Below are 17,795 nucleotides of genomic sequence, written 5' to 3' on the forward strand. Positions count from 1 at the left end.
TGAGACACTCTCCCCGGGGCTTTGAGACACTCTCCCTGGGGCTTTGAGACACTCCCCGGGGCTTTGAGACACTCTCCCCGGGGCTTTGAGACCCTCTCCCCAGGGCTTTGAGACCCTCTCCCCAGGGCTTTGAGACACTCTCCCCGGGGCTTTGAGACTCTCTCCTCGGGGATTTGAGACACTCTCCCCGGGGCTTTGAGACACTCTCCCCGGGGCTTTGAGACTCTCTCCCCGGGGCTTTGAGACACTCTCCCCGGGGCTTTGAGAGACTCTCCCCGGGGCTTTGAGAGTCTCTCCCCGGGGCTTTGAGACACTCTCCCCGGGGCTTTGAGACACTCTCCCCGGGGCTTTGAGACTCTCTACCCGGGGCTTTGAGACACTCTCCCCGGGGCTTTGAGACACTCTCCCCGGGGCTTTGAGACACTCTCCCCGGGGCTTTGAGACCCTCTCCCCGGGGCTTTGAGACACTCTCCCCGGGGCTTTGAGACTCTCTCCCCGGGGCTTTGAGACACTGTCCCCGGGGCTTTGAGACTCTCTCCCCGGGGCTTTGAGACTCTCTCCCCGGGGCTTTGAGACACTCTCCCCGGGGCTTTGAGACTCTCTCCCCGGGGCTTTGAGACTCTCTCCCCGGGGCTTTGAGACACTCTCCCCGGGGCTTTGAGACACTGTGGCAGGTAACATCAGTGGGGTTCTCAACACGTTAACTGTCTGCAGATGCTGCCAGACCGGCTGATAGTCCCCCACACATTTTGTTTTAATTTCAGATTTCGTGTATCCGCAGTATTTTGCTTTTATTTTGGTTGCCCAGCCAGCCCCCCATTGGCAGTGCCCTGCAGTGGCCTCCTGGGTGTCTGCTGGCCCTGGCCCAAGCTGCCTGCAGTGCGGGCGGGTAGCCGCTGGGGGCGTGCGGGTTGTCCCGGAAGTGACGCGCTGACGGCCCCAGGCCAGTCGGAGAGTCGGGCGGAGCCGCTCATTCTGGGGCTGGGCGGAGACGGAGTGGGAGCGGAGAGCGGGAGAGCCGGTTATCCACCTAGTCAGCAGCCATCCACCCAGGCAGCAGGGTAAGGGAGCGGGCAGGTGGATTGGGGCCTTCCGTCAGCCCCCCCCCCCCCAAGTGTCCGGGAGCGCGCTGATTGTGCTACCATCGGGGGCGCGTAAAGGACTTCCGCCCCCCCCCCCATGGGGGTTGTGCCCCCCCCTCGGGAGCGCGCGGGGGGTCGTGCCCCCCCCCACATCGGGAGCGCGCGGGTCGTGCCCAATCTCGGGAGCGCCCCCCCACGGGAGCGCGCGGGGGTTGTGTCCACCCCCTCGGGAGCGCGCGGGGGTTGTGCCCCCCCCCCCCCACGGGAGCGCGCGGGGGTTGTGTCCACCCCCTCGGGAGCGCGCGGGGGTTGTGCCCCCCCCCCCCCCCCCTCGGGAGCGCGCGGGGGTGGTGCATCCTCTGGGGAGCGCGCGGGGGTGGTGGTCGTGCGCCCCTCGGGAGCGCGCATGAGTTGTGCCCCCCCTCCCCTCGGGTGCGCGCTGGGGTTGTGCCCCCTCTCGGGAGCGCGCTGGGGTTGTGCCCCCTCTCGGGAGCGCGCTGGGGTTGTGCCCCCTCTCGGGAGCGCGCTGGGGTTGTGCCCCCTCGGGAGCGCGCTGGGGTTGTGCCCCCTCGGGAGCGCGCTGGGGTTGTGCCCCCTCTATCGGATCTGCTGCTGAATTAAAACGGGGATTATGGGGAGGGGTCTGAGCGGTGCTGAGGGAGTCAGTGGGTTTGGGGGGGTGCGTATGGGTAGGAGATGTTGGGGGGGGGGTCGATCATATATAGGGGGGTGTTATTGGTGTGTGTGTGGGGGGTTATTGGTGTGTGTGAGGGGGGGTTATTGGTGTGTGTGTGGGGGGTTATTGGTGTGTGTGTGGGGGGTTATTGGTGTGTGTGTGGGGGGTTATTGGTGTGTGTGTGGGGGGTTATTGGTGTGTGTGTGGGGGGTTATTGGTGTGTGTGTGGGGGGTTATTGGTGTGTGTGTGGGGGGTTATTGGTGTGTGTGTGGGGGGTTATTGGTGTGTGTGTGGGGGGTTATTGGTGTGTGTGTGGGGGGTTATTGGTGTGTGTGTGGGGGGTTATTGGTGTGTGTGTGGAGGGTTATTGGTGTGTGTGTGGGGGGTTATTGGTGTGTGTGTGGGGGGTTATTGGTGTGTGTGTGGGGGGTTATTGGTGTGTGTGTGGGGGGTTATTGGTGTGTGTGTGGGGGGTTATTGGTGTGTGTGTGGGGGGGTATTGGTGTGTGTGTGGGGGGTTATTGGTGTGTGTGTGGGGGGTTATTGGTGTGTGTGTGGGGGGTTATTGGTGTGTGTGTGGGGGGTTATTGGTGTGTGTGTGGGGGGTTATTGGTGTGTGTGTGGGGGGTTATTGGTGTGTGTGTGGGGGTTATTGGTGTGTGTGGAGGGTTATTGGTGTGTGTGGGGGGTTATTGGTGTGTGGGGGGGGTTATTGGTGTGTGTGGGGGGGGGTTATCGGTGTGTGTGAGGGGGGGTTATCGGTGTGTGTGTGGGGGGGTTATTGGTGTGTTGAGTTATTGGTGTGTGAGGGGGGGTATGTGTGTGTGTGTGAGGGGGGTGTGTGTGTGAGGGGGGTGTGTGTGTGAGGGGGGTGTGTGTGTGAGGGGGGTGTGTGTGTGAGGGGGGTGTGTGTGTGAGGGGGGTGTGTGTGTGAGGGGGGGGTGTGTGTGTGAGGGGGGGGTGTGTGTGAGGGGGGGGGTGTGTGTGAGGGGGGGGTGTGTGTGAGGGGGGGTGTGTGTGAGGGGGGTGTGTGTGTGAGGGGGGGGTGTGTGTGAGGGGGGTGTGTGTGTGAGGGGGGGGTGTGTGTGAGGGGGGGGTGTGTGTGAGGGGGGGTGTGTGTGAGGGGGGGGGTGTGTGTGAGGGGGGGGTGTGTGTGAGGGGGGGGGGTGTGTGTGAGGGGGGGTGTGTGTGAGGGGGGGGTGTGTGTGTGAGGGGGGTGTGTGTGTGAGGGGGGTGTGTGTGTGTGAGGGGGGTGTGTGTGTGAGGGGGGTATTGGTGTGTGTGTGTGAGGGGGGTATTGGTGTGTGTGTGAGAGGGGGGTATTGGTGTGTGTGTGAGAGGGGGGTATTGGTGTGTGTGTGAGGGGGGTATTGGTGTGTGTGTGAGAGGGGGTATTGGTGTGTGTGTGAGAGGGGGGTATTGGTGTGTGTGTGAGAGGGGGGTATTGGTGTGTGTGTGAGAGGGGGGTATTGGTGTGTGTGTGAGAGGGGGGTATTGGTGTGTGTGTGAGAGGGGGGTATTGGTGTGTGTGTGAGGGGGGGTATTGGTGTGGGGGGGGGGGGGGGGGGTATTGATGATTGCTGGCCGAGCAGGAACATGGCGGGTCACTTCCTGGTTTGCAGTTTTTCAATAAAATGCGATGATTGCTGATCGGTAAATAACCGGAATCTGCACCAACCCGCCGGGGAGCTGCTGTTGGATTAAACACCAGACTCCAAATTAATTTATAAAAGTAATGCCTGGGCTCTCAGTCAGTGTGAGTGAGGGAAAGCTCCTCGTCTATTTCTCAGCAGCCCCATTTCCTCCCCCTTCTCTCAGCCTTTCTTACGGTTAAGGCGGTGCCTTGGCGCCCGGAAATGTTCACTCTGACTACCGGCGATCTGCTGCCCCTTTTCAAATTCATTTTCTTTCCGTGTTCGTGAGCCGGAGCTGGCCAGTTGCCATTGCCGGAGCTTCATCGGCTCAGTCAACAGGAGCGCAAAAAGCCCCTCACTGTTGTACATCCTGGGGAGCAGAAGGGTTGCTCTCTCCCCCCCTCCCCTCCCCCTGTATGGGGTAGTATGCTGGCCATCAAGCTCATGTGTTACTGGCTGGGGAAGCAGATTGCAGCCGCCTCGAGCAGTCGGCCATATTGTTCATGCAGCTTCTAAGCATTTGCAAATAAGGTTTAGTTATAAAGTCCTGGCAGGCATGGTGGATCCTGTGATCAAAGCAAGCAGCACGATCTGCATTCTGACACCAGAGAATCATTGGTTACAGCACAGCCATTGTTTCTAGGTCCCACTTTCTTGTCTTTTCCTGTACATTTTTTTGTTTTTCCTCGAGATAGCCTGCACAAAGCTTTGCCAGCTAGGTACCCCTATTACAATGTAGTCATTCCCTTATTTCAGATCGTAATTCCATTTGTCCTCTCTCTGTCCTGTTTCTGGTATCTGTCGAGGAGGCTCCAAGTTGACTGAATACGTTTTATGAGATGCAGAAAGAGGACACCCTGTGCTCGGGCTGACTTCATCAAAAGCTGTATCAAATTAATTCCTGCTGATTTATATTTTCTCCAATGGCCCTGCATAACTTTACCAATCTTTCCCATCAAAGATGCTGCTTTTCTTCTGGAAAAGCAAGCCAGACTCTGCCAATTCTAAAATTTGGCTTAATGTGCCTCCCCACATTTCGAGAACACTCTTATTGTTCCCTTGCCGATGATTCCCTGGCCAGAGGAAACATGTTGGCAGATCTTGAGTTCAGTGCAACCTTGCAGCGGTAGTGGTGTTAACAAAGTAAAGGGGGAAGTGAGCAACTGACAGGAAGTATTGCATGGTGTGGCATGCTTTTAATACATATATGTTGCAAGCTCATGGCATATTTATGCAATTTCAGTCTTGGGAAGCAGTGGCACACAATTATTGGTAGACTTGGATAATGTTTTATTAGTTCTGAATATTGTGTATATTTTAACAAATTTAAATGACAAAATGTGAACAAATTACATTATACCACTGATTGTAAATTGGATGGGTGTAACCAGGAAATGGGGTAATAACGTAACTTGGTGATATTAGAAATATTTGGGTCATAAAAGCATTTGGTGTGTTCAACTTATTGTTTGAGGAGTCCAAGCTGTGTTGCGATGAATAGTTTAAAACAAATCTAATGAACCAGCTCTAAATGACTGCTAAATTAACAGCTTTGTGAAGAGCACTAGTATAAAATCTTAATGCTTTTTAAATTTGTCTTTCGCTTGCTGTATGGAAATGCATAACTTTACACTTTAATCAGAACAATCTTAGGGCTTTAACCTAGAAGAAATGGCCCCTAATCTGTCCCGTAAACAGTTATCCACCTTATTGAAGTGTTGGCAGGAATGATCTGTCATAGCAGTCTACTTTTTTGAAAACAAAGTGGAAAGTAGGTTCTTGTGAATAGATAGCTACCTGGTTACATTTAGCCATTCAGTTGTTTCAAGTTCTGATCCAATTTATTTCTGTTGTTCAATGTCCATGACGGTTTCCATTTTTCTAACCGGACAGGCAGGCAGATGACACTTCTCGAACTGGCTGTTAAGAACTTTGTAGACTCTTTTGCTCCCAATAGGGATATGCCCAGAATCTGCACTATTTCCTCCTCTCTCAAATTTGCATTGTTGAGATTGGAAATATATTTTAATCATAATTACCATCAGAACTGGAAACCAAGCTATAAATACGGACTAACTATAAGGGCTAATGTTTATCCCTCATGAATGTATTTTTTATGTAATCATATATGCCGCATTTTACTCGTATACCAAAACCCGATCATATACTTAAGCTTTGTTTGTATATAATCCATATTTTCATGATTTTTTATAAATAGATCAGAATCCAATGCAGATAGATAAGACAATTGGCACAGTGGTTAGCACTGCTGCTTCACAGCTCCAGGGTCCCGGGTTTAATTCCGGCCTCGGGTGACTATCTGTGCGGAGTCTGCACTTTTTCCCCATGTCTGCGTGGGTTTCCTCCGGGTGCTCCGGTTTCCTTCCGCAGTCCAAAGATGTGCGGGTTAGGTGGATTGGCCGTGTTAAATTGCCCCTTAGAGTCCAAAAGGCTAGGTGAGGTTATGAGGTAGGGTGCTCTTTCCAAAGATCGGTGCAGACTCGATTGGCCAAATGGCCTCTTCTGCACTGTAAATTCTATGATTACAAATGGTCCTTGATAGACCTATGGTACCTCCCAAATAATCTGTCTCTTTTGACCACTATAGAAGGCAAGGCTTAATTTAAGATTGTTTTCCACGGTGGTGCAGTGGGTTAGCCCTGTTGCCTCACGGCACCGAGATCCCAGGTTCGATCCCGACTCTGGGTCACTGTTCGTGTGGAGTTTGCACATTCTCCCCGTGTTTGTGTGGGTTTCGCCCCCCCCAACCCAAAGATGTGCAGGATAGGTGGATTGAACACGCTAAATTGCCTCTTAATTGGAAAAAAATGAATTGGGTGCACTAAATTTTAAAAAAATTGTTTTGCAGGTGAAGCTATATAATCGTTCATTTGACCAAAATTTTGAAGTATCGCATAATAATGAACTGCGGAATAATTGTTCTGTAATGGTGCACACCGAGCGGCGCAGTGACGTAGTGGTTAGCACTGCAGCCTCACGGCGCCGAGGTCCCAGGTTTGATCCCGGGCCTCTGGGTCACCGTCTGTGTGGAGTTTGCACATTTCCCTCTGTTTGCTTGTGTTTCGCCCCCACAACCCAAAAGATGTGTAGGCTAGGTGGATTGGCCACGCTAAATTGCCCCTTAAGTGGAAAAAAAAATTGGGTATTCTAAATTTTAAAAAAAAGTAATGGTGCACAGATTACACTTGAGTTGTAATCTGTCTTGAGCGTGAGAAGTTGTGAACCGAATTCTGCTTGTAGAGGCTTCAAAAGCAGATTGCAGCAAATGAGACAATTTCAAGATGATACAGGTGGCAACATTTTGTTACAATGGTTCCAAGGCAGTTACTTTACATTCTATTATTGATTCATTAGCCAGCAACCTGTTAAAACTAGTGGATGAACACTTGCTAAAATAGCGCACCAAGGAATATTGTTTGAATGTGATGATTTGTTGCTGTCACTAGCAATTTCTGGGTTTGAAACAAAATAATGAAAAACAATTGAAACATATTAATTGTTAATTTCCAATAGTCATTGAAGTTTTCTGTTTAGTTCTCGTATGATGCAGTAAACATTTCATACAAAGCAGTATACATAATGTGTATTTCTCAAAAATCCGTTCCAGGATGTTTTAAAAGCCCCGAGATATAGAGTCCAGTTTCAACATTTTCTGGTATCACTTGCATCCAATTAATTCCCGAGAAAATAAAGTGATCTGAATGTCCTGTACAGCATACTTACACTACTAAAATTGCCATTGTAACATTCATTGATTGCTAACCTTTGCACAGATCTGTAATTTTGCTTTGTAATACTATGTTACAATATGTTACTATGGGGCAGTGACGTTTTAGCAGACATGCTTCAGAAACCAAGTGTTCTGACTGTAAGTATCACGTAGAAACTTTTATTTTAATATTTCAGCTGCTGTCTTTGTTAGTATTTTACGATGTACCGACAGAACACAGCAACATGCATACATATGCCAAGGTCCTATTTGAGCAGGAGCCAGATGAACTGGAAGGCTGAGGCAATCAAATCAATGTTTAAATTGTGTTCAGTATTTTAGTTGGGTACACAGTCAACATCAAAGTCAGAAAAATATTGTGGCAGTACCAACTTGAGACAATTACTGTGAGATACTAAAGTTGTGATGTTTTGACAATAATGAGTCTTTAAGTTGATATTGTGATAGTGTTTGGTCTGATGGGCAAACTGGCTAATTGTCCTAGTTTTGATTATGGAGGAAGCACCTTGCATGCACTTCATAAACTGTTTTGATAGCATGTTAACTATATGCTGGATAAGAAGTTTTTCCTAGTTTGTTTGCTTGCATACATCTGTCACAATACACTTGCGCCAGCTTTGAAAAACTCTGCTGTTGACAGTGTTGCTTTCTCTAATGTGATAATCTCACCATTCATCTTAATTTTCACATTGGCAATGGAGTGGGGGGGGGGGGGGTGCAGGGCCCTGTGTCTTGAGTGGAAATATTGCCAAAGGACAATATTTATTACCATATAAATGATCCAAAGTGTTCCTTGGACACAAACTGTAAATGAGGCTTTGAGTTGAGAATAAATTTTATGCCAGTTCTGAATACTTTGTCATTTCTCAATGCAAGTACAAGAACACAAATGTACGAATGGCAGTGAATAATCCGAGCTCAGTGCCCAATCGTTGATCTTAAAACTGAACCCATTTACAGTTCTTTTCCCTGATTTTTGCTGGATTAAATGTTAGAAACTAGAATTTTTTTAACGTAAACAGTACTTCAGTGTTGTCCAATATCTGTTGGCCACAAGGTAATGAATGAGTTGGGTACAGAAACATCTTGTTGCTTGTCTCTGCCAAAGCCAGCACCGTTTAATTTTGTGACGTTGCAAGGGAGCACTGTTAAGATCAGGTTCATATTGGAAATGCTTGCCGTAATTGTATTAATTCAAACACCTAGTAGTGAACAGGAGCAATATTCACATGCTCCAGTTGGAATTCTTTGAACAAGAGCCTACAGCGTCACGTCAGAATTGCAACCGTTTTCGTTTTTCAATTTTTACTTCCTTCTAAATCCATTTAATCAGTTACGTGCTCTTTACTTTTATTCTTGAAGTTTTTTTCTTGTCAGTCTTTACCGCTTTCTTTCATTTCATTTGAACTGTTGTATTTTTTATGCAAATTTTTGTTCCCCTCCCCGACCAGCCCCTTTATTTTATGGTTCTTGAAACAACGGGGGCAAGTTGGGGTGGGCGGGGGTGAGAAAGAGGAGATGTGTGTGTTGAAACCTGTAGGGAAACTGAGTTCAGGGTAAAATCAGGTGACCGGAATTTACAGAATTTGGAACTGACTCTGCAACATCTTAAATGAAAGCAATTTATGGGCATTGATGGAAGAGAAAGGAACCTGGCAGGGTTACAAAGTTGGACCACATGAGGGGTTTGCATGACAAATTGCTTTGGTTTTGCATGCACATCTCCAGTGTTTTGTAGCTTTTCAGCAAATGCTTGGGAGCTCTATAGAAATATTATACAGTATTACAGCATGGTGGCTTTATCTTCAAACCTTTTATTAAATGACGTACACTCGGACGGCACGGTGGCAATGTGGTTAGCACTGTTGCCTCACGGTGCCGAGGTCCCAGGTTCGATCCCGGCTCTGGGTCACTGTCCGTGTGGAGCTTGCGCATTCTCCCCGTGTTAGCGTGGGCTTCGCCCCCACAACCCAAAGATGTGCAGGCTAGGCCGATTGGCCATGCTAAATTGCCCCTTAATTGGAAAAAATGAATTGGGTACTCTAAATTTATTTTAAAAATAAAATAAATGACATACGCTCAGTTAGTTTCCTGAGAGAATCTATAATTAATGGAATTCTGCAATGTTTTTTATATTCTGTTGACTGCTTTTTCTTTGCCAATCAGCAGGAGCGTTGGGATTTTAGAGACGACAGTTCACTCATTCATTTTTCTCTTCTCATCTCTTCAGCTGACGGCCTGTCCCAGGCAAAAGCTTTTTGAAGCTCTTGTCTCCTAGTTGAGATTAGATAGTTGTAACTATTTTCCTGTTAAATAGGAATTGTCAGTCACCTTTTGAAATCTGATTCAGGAAGTTTTAGATTTTGTCTTGTGATTTTTGCAGTTGTTAAAAGATAAGTGGGCATGGTTTTGGAGGTCTGATTCCATGGTACTTTAGGTGAAAAATTAGAACTATTGTCGGGTTCTTTTATATCTATTTTTTTGCTAATTGCTGTACTCTTGTTTTGTAATATGATAGTGTTATGACACCTTTTCAGTACGATATCGGTACTTTTGTGTGTAATTGTGGATTCTTTGACAGCCAGCTGTTCTCGGGTGGCCAGTTTTTGGTTTTGTGTTATATAATCTTTTAAGAGCTCAGTGTTGGTGACTGTCAGTATAATATATTTTTCAGCCTCAACCCAGGAGTAGCGCTATAGCACAGTGGTTAGCATTGCTGCTTCACAGTGCTAGGGTCCCAGGTTCAATGCCCTGCGTGTATCACTGTCTGTGTGGAGTCTGCACGTTCTCCCTGTGTGTGCGTGGGTTTCCTCCGTATTCCTCCCACAAGTCCCAAAAGACGTGCTTGTTAGGTGAATTGGATATTCTGAATTCTCCCTCAGTGCACCCGAACAGGTGCCGGATTGTGGCGACTAGGGGATTTTCACAGTAACTTCATTGCCGTGTTGATGTAAGTCTACTTGTGACAATAAAAAAATTAATAAAAATGATTATTATACAGAGGCAGACTTTACCCATTTGCAGGGACCAAGTAATGCCAGCCCACTGACTGTAGCCAAGCCATTGTCTTTGGCACCTTTTACAGCAATGGGGGCAACAATTGGCAAAAAGCCTCTGGTCTGTGGGGAAATGAGCTATGATGTCAAGAGCCCCATGGAGGAGGAGAAGGAAGTGGCATTTTTCAAAAGTAGATTTCTGTAGCGGACTATTCGAATTGTGTACTATACCAGAGGCAATTGCATCACTTTTAAGTCAGTTCATTCACCTTTTGATGTCAGAGTAAGAAATATTTTGACTCCTGTAGATGATTTTAAAAATGTTCTGAACACTAAAGTTAACTAATGAGTTCAAATAAAATTTGGTGCTTGGATTTAGAGTTTCATTCTACTTCAATTTGTATCAATTGCTTATGCAGACATCTTTTGAGGTTAAACTATTCTTTCCGCTAAAGACAGACATGTTCCTTTTTGGCTACTTCTATTAATACGATACGTATACTTAAGCAGGAGATTCTCTCAATGAGTGAGTGCGTCTTAGAAATTCAGGAGTGATCTGTAATTGTTTAAATTTAATGTCACATTTCTTAATGTGTTCTTAATCAATAATTAATTAAGCGGAACCAATTCTGATGTGTTATTGTGTAATTTACTTCCTAACAAAAGTTACCCAACTAACTTGTGCTGCCATGGCAACTGGTTGGTGTAATCAGGCATACCTGGAAAGTCTACAAGCTCTTGATCGCGAAATATGCAAACAGGGGGGCCTGGTTACTTTTTGACCTTATTCACTGTCATTGTGGGGATTATCGGATACATTGTAAATTACATTTTAATTATGTTATTGACTGCTCTGGAGATGTTCGTTTTTAACACTGGCTGTCACTTCTATTTGTGAGCCGCAGAATAGTTGTACCATGGTGCCTGGTGCTGATTTTCAGTTTGGATAACCACCTCTTCAAGCTTTTTTCATTGAACATTGGTTTTGTTTCTTTGGTCAAAAATTGCTCTTATTTAGGGCTGCCTGCATCAACATATTTAAGTAGAAAAGTTTGCTTATCTATTTAAAACAAAGGATAGCTATTTCTTCACTTTTCAATCTTTGAATTGGAATTCTACTTGATCCCATTCCTGTTTCCAGACATTGATGGTGGCATTTTTTCTGTTGAATGTAAAATGGTAGTTACTTGTCTTTGAAAGCTTAAATATTTTTTTCTAAAATAGCTGCATGAATATTTGTAAATCTAAATATCACCTGAGTATGAAAGTAAAGAGAAGCACTTTGGGCTACTTTTCATGATAATTGCAATTGATAACCAAATTGTATGGATTCACCTTTAGATTGAGGTTCGTTTGACATCTCAGTTGAACCCTGGGTTGCCGCTGAGGATTGAGCTGGGTCAATTACATCATGTTTACCAGCTGGGCCTTGATTATGATATGCATTTGTCACCTGAAACTAAGTCGATATTGATTTTTTTCAAAAAAGTTATGCAGCTTTAATTTCACTCGTGTCTTATCCTCTGAATGTTTACATAAGCCAATATCAAATCAGGAAGAAATTACACAAGTGAATTATTATGGGTGAGGAGATGCCACATTCAAAGTGATAACCTAATGTGTCAACATAACTGCTGCATTTCTGAACCCCCAGGTGTATTGATGCCCACTTGGTTTCACCTAAATAAATTTGTTTCCCCGTTGTTATATTTAAATAGTCTGTAGTGGTGCGCTTTTCTTGCTAAACAGTTGGCACATGATCAATGGCCTGAATGCTTTCCATTTGTGCTGTATTGTACTTGTGTGGGGGAATTTGCTTTGAAAATGGATTGAAGCTTGAATACAAGCAATGGTGCCTCATTTATAAATACAACTTTTGGGTGGCTGCTTATTGGGGAATACAAATTCTTCTAAGCTCTTTTTGGCAATATAGTGTGAGTCACCACCTCCACCCTCAGCCTGAGGATAGGATTGTGTACAGCTATATGACGTCTCCGGTGGTTTCTGCGGTAATAGGTCCTTGTGGAACTATGCATTAACAAGGAGTTGTTGCCCTTGGGAGAATGTTGAAGATGGTTGCTGATAGGTAAGTGCTGCAACTCGAATGCACATCACCAAACATTACCTGCAACCCGCTAGCATTTTAGATCATAGAATGACGACGCTGCAGAAGGATGCCATTCGGCCCATCAAGTCTGCACCGACCCTCCAAAGAGCACACCAGCGGGGCCCACACCCCTGCCCTGTCCCCACCCCACCTAACCTTTTGGACACTAGGAGAAGTTTAGCATGGCCAATCCACCTAACCTGCACATCTTTGAACTGTGGAAGGAAGCCGGAACACCAAAGGAAACGTAAGCAGACACGGGGAGAGCGTGCAACGCCCGCACCGACACTCGCCCGAGGTTGGAATTGAACCGGAGTCCCTGGTGCTGTGAGGCAACAGTGCTTGCCACTGTGCCACCTGAATACAAATGGATGTCTATATTGTTCTTCCAGTAATTTAAATAATGCGTTTATTTTAATCAATGCCACTAGGTACCATTGTTGATATAAAGAGTGGCCATTTTTGAGATTTATATTTAATTTTCCATAACTCCGTCACTGAGCCAATTCCAACAAATTATTATTTCTGTACTGTACAGTGCTGTTTTTCAGAAATAATTTCCTCACATGCATTAAAACAGCTCAATGCTCTGTTTCTAAATAAACCTGCCTCTATAATTTCTACAGTTTCTTCCAGACGGGTCTGTTTTTACGATATAAACTGAGTATAGTTCTATTGATTTAATTTTTTGTGGGTAAACACTCTAAATGGCTTCTATCTGTAGCCGTCGTTTTTCTGGAAGTTGTCGATAACTGCTTTGATTAGTGGACAATGTCTACTCAGCTTTGATAGTTTCTGGGCCTTCCAAGTGGGCCAGAGGTAGCCGGATCCAGAATGTTGGATTTGATTTCTTTGCTTCTCTGCTGTCCCTCTGCCTCATTGAGATGTTGTGAGTCAGATCATTGACTTTTTTTCAGCCATCTGGACACCGTGTCCAGACCATAGAAGTTGATTCTGTAGAAATTTTGCCTGTGGAGCTGGCTTCAAGAAGGACACCAGCACTTGTTTGAAGGTCGTTCGATTAAGGCTAGAGGATGTGATGGAGGTATTGATGCTGGAATTTGTCAAGTGCTCTTGCGTGGCTGATACACTGTCCAAGTCTGTCTGTAGTACAGGAGCATGGTGATAAGAATTGCTCTGTACTTTTGTTGGACCCCGTGGAGGTCTTTGTTGTCAAATATCGCTGCCATGGTTTGTAAAATGTTGCCCTAGCGCAGCTGATCTGATGTTGATCACTGGGCAGCCTTTTGAGAGATGTGACTGCCAAGTTGCTCAGCATATTCCAGAGTCACACTTTCAATATATATGGAAGATGGAATTTTTGGCTATCCAGGTGTGGGTCAACATGAGTTTTTTTGTTTTGGCAACATTCAAGGACGGGCAGTGTTAGGTAGATTGTAAATAATATGGGTGCTATCACACAGCTTCACTTGATCCCAGTCCAGATTCAGTGGCATAATATCATCATGAAGCAATTGCAGGGTTGCAATGAAGTTTTTTAGACATCTGAATATTTGGAGTATGATCCACAGAGCGACCAAATCAAATGCTTTGGTCAGGTTTAATGCGATGAGAGTTTCTGGTGATACAATGAGGCCACACTGAGCACACTTTGTCAGCCGGAGAGCATGCCATTCGCATTGGGTTTTTCCACCTAGATTTTACCAATGGTCCCCATCCCAGGTTTGTCAGAGTCACGGCCAACCCTAGAGTCCCCTAGAAAGGATGGTTGATTCCTCTTTTGGGTTAGCAGTGAAGACTCCTCAGAGTCGTGAAAGAACTTTTCCTAACATATTTATTGGAGTCAAGGGTTGGGGAAAAAAGTGCTAATGACAGTGACATATTGGTTTTGGCTTCGCTGTAGTAAAGTGTCATATGAGTCTTTGTACATTGTGGAGTTTTGTCAGTGTGTTCAAAATCCTATACTGGATGGTAAGCCAACCTTCATGGACACAATTGTCGTTGTTGCCCTTTCCAGTAGAAGGTGTACCCCCTGCTCCTCCCCAGAAGGTAGGTTCTCACTGACCTTGATGCCAATTTGGAATTTTGATAACTCATGATACAATTGCAGTGTTTCTTTCCAGTTGGTCATTCTTGAGATTATCCATGAGTTCTACAGTGCAGAAGGAGGCCATGCGGCCCATCGTGACTGCACCGACCCTCTGAAAGGGCATCCTACCCAGGTTTCCCCACCGTATACCCATACCCGTAACTCCACCTAACCCGCATATCTTTGGACACTAAGGGTAATTTGCCATGGCCAATCCACCTAACCTGCACATCTTTGGATTGGGGGAGGAAACTGGAGGACCCGGAGGAAACTTACACACACTGGGATAAGGTGCGAACTCCACACAGTCACCCAAGGCTGGAGTTAAACTCTGATTCCTGGTGCCGTTGAGGCAGCAGTGCTGCGAACTGTTATGGACAGGGGGCTGTATGTAAAAAGTGTGTTTTTGAAAATTAAGATGTGGGTGTTTTGTAACCGGAGTGCGTGGAGAATTTGAATGATTAGCAGTAAGCTTTTCATAGGTTCAATGAGGGTTATTTGTTCATTAGTTCACGCTGAAACTCTAAATGCTACGTGTCTCACTCACCACTCAAAGATACACGCTCGAGGGAAAAGCAGTTCAAGAGAATAGTGCATTTACAAAACTATACAAAAGAATACTTTGACATTAATGTGATTGGCTTGTCTTAGGAGAAACACATTACCGGCCAGGTAAAGTAGGTCATTTCACTCCTGAAGGGTAGTCTAGATGGATTCAATAGCTGGTGCCATATATCAAAATTGTTTTCAGTATTCCTTTGAAGCGATGGATTTTCAGAAGATCATAGTTACTTTTAATCTTGTTACCGGGAGGTTGGTTTTCTGTACTGCTGGACTTGAAAAGGAACAGGTTTGGGTACCTTAAGATGTTGCTGTCTCCAGTTTTAAAGATATATTTGCTGCAATTTGTGCTGCTGCTGACTCTGCAGTTGTTCTGAATGCTGCAGATAGTAATTGAGGCTTTTTTAAAAGAGTGACCAACATGGCTGCCTCACCATGTGGCCCTTCACAGCTATCTTTTCAATTATGGTGTTGGGCTTCAGTGAATTAGCCACAACCTGGGTCTTTGCATACTGACATTCACCCTGCAGAGGAGCCTGAAATGTGCCCTTTTCGCCACTGTCGCGAAAGAGCAGTTTGAATCCACTGGTCAAATCGGGTGACTCTCAGCAGCCGTCTTTTGCAGCATTTTAAGTCTATTTTGAAAAATAGTTCATGGAGATTCCAAACTGCTTCCTACAGTTCATGTTTCTAAAGTTTATGGATAGGACATACCTCTGGGCATGACATGATGTTGAATTTTGCAACTTGGAATGTTTCTTTCTTTAATCACAAGAGATGGTGATCATGCAGTATGGTTTCCCAGTGAGGGGGACGTGCAACATTTATTTGCGCCACTTTTTTGAACTATACCTCCAATCCTTTTGCTGATTGGGTGTGTAAAAAGGTATCGTGAAGTGGACCTCTCGGTCATAGATGATGCTGTCCAAAGACCCCTCTGTCCCAACACAGATATCCGACCACCTTCTGTGTCATCTGTGTGCAAATTCCTGACTAAGGACTCCCAGGGTTGCCATTTACCAATTCTCCATCACTACATGGCTCTGCAAATGGACCCTGGTTGATGCTCCTGTGTGACATGTGGGGACCTTGGCGTGATGTTACTGTCTACATGGCCTTGACAGGTTGGTGGTCAGATTTGGTGACCACCAAATGACTGGGACCAGCTTCCCACTGCCATCTTCCAATGGCAAAGATGGAACCGTCTTCCATCTTTGCCATTGGTGACGCACAGTCTTCCTTCACCTGTTCTGCTGAGGACTCTTTGGACCATGCTTTGTCTGGAATCTTCCCCAGACCTTAAGCAAGGAGCACCCGCTGGCTTTGCTCAAGGGATATCAGGGTGCACATGCCTCTCTCTGTCAAGGTGCGAATCTATGGAGGGCTTCTGGAAATATCTGAGGCAATATTTACTCCAGCCTGGTGAAAGGAATATTTACAGCTTTAGCTTGATTCGCACTTGCCTTTTCAAGAGCTTTGTAACGATTGTTGAACCTTTTTTTGCAGTCTCTAGCTGATTTGATGGGATTTCTAATCCAGTGGTTTAGCCAGTGAAGATGTCTTTCTTTGCCACACCAAATATTTGCGTTGCTAATTGAATCTGGTTTCCACCCTTGAGGTTTCATTGGTTTATACACACAGCAACCTGTCCCTATTCATTTCCATGTGTAGAACTCTGGTACTAATGAAATGGTTAATCACTAGCATCGATGCTAAAGCAAACAAACACCAGCTAACTTTCTCATGACCCTCAGAATAACAAAGATTTGTGTTGTGTGACCTAGATTCTTTGTCAGGCTTCATCTTTTTGACATTGGAAATTTTTTCTTGTAAATAAGGAAATGGCAGGGGGAAAAAAAATCATCATGCAAGTGTTGGTGCTGTGTTTAGAAGCCTGAATAAGGAACTGGGCTGGAGTCAAGCACTGACAAGTCTATGGTCAGGCATAGACACGCCATTTTAATCAGTTGTGCAACACGTGGAGCAAAGCCAATCACAGAAAAGGACACAGGAGATTGGTGCTAGCATTTCCACATGTGCACAGGCATGAATTTGTAAACCTGCTCATCTCGATTTCAATGCTGGAATATCTTGGAGCTAGTAAGGAAATGTAGGGATGTTCCCATTGAAGTGGCTGAACAATCTGGCTCACAGTGTAATTTAGAACAAAGTGTTAAAGCATTCTCAGCAATGTGGGGCAGCAGGGTAGCATGGTGGTTAGGCATAATGCTTCACAGCTCCAGGGTCCCAGGTTCGATTCCCGGCTGGGTCACTGTCTGTGTGGAGTCTGCACGTCCTCCCCCTGTGTGCGTGGGTTTCCTCCGGGACCTCCGGTTTCCTCCCACAGTCCAAAAGATGTGCGGGTTAGGTGGAGTTGGCCATGCTAAATTGCCCGTAGTGTCCCTAATAAAAGTAAGGTTAAGGGGGGAGGGTTGTTGGGTTACGGGTATAGGGTGGATACGTGGGTTTGAGTAGGGTGATCATTCGCTCGGCACAACATTGATGGCCGAAGGGCCTGTTCTGTGCTGTACTGTTCTATGTAATGTACGTTGCTACTTCTGTAATTTTCCTTTTAAAAGGTTTACACTGTTGGAATTAGATTATTGACAAGATTGCTTGTGATGCCATATGCTGTAAATGGACACACATGGCAGGGCAGTAAAACCCAATTGGGTGAGACTTGAGCTACTTTTAGTTGATGAATATGAGCTTCTCAATTAAATTACTGTTTTATAATTTACAGATATTTATACTGTGGTCACCATGGTAGACATCACGTCAGCGTTCTAACGTAGTGAAATCTTTAGTTATATATCTGTGAATATTGTGCTCAAACACAATTCTAACTTAGAGTAAGCTTTGAAATGAAAATTGCTTATTGTCACAAGTAGGCTTCAAATGAAGTTACTGTGAAAAGCCCCTAGTCGCCACATTCTG

The 17,795-nt window shown here is 45.8% G+C and overlaps 1 protein-coding gene across 1 annotated transcript in view; it reads left to right on the top strand.

The window, feature by feature from the left end:
* Positions 1-923: 923 nt before the first annotated feature.
* arhgdia (Rho GDP dissociation inhibitor (GDI) alpha) overlaps positions 924-17,795 on the top strand; it is a 55,433-nt gene continuing 38,561 nt past the window's right edge. The window contains exon 1 of the mRNA XM_038776797.1: positions 924-1,061. The gene's annotated coding sequence lies outside the window, so the exon portion shown is untranslated. The remainder of the gene's footprint in view (positions 1,062-17,795) is intronic.

The sequence above is a fragment of the Scyliorhinus canicula genome, chromosome 18, assembly GCF_902713615.1.
Source record: "Scyliorhinus canicula chromosome 18, sScyCan1.1, whole genome shotgun sequence".
Classification (NCBI taxonomy): Eukaryota; Metazoa; Chordata; class Chondrichthyes; order Carcharhiniformes; family Scyliorhinidae; genus Scyliorhinus; species Scyliorhinus canicula.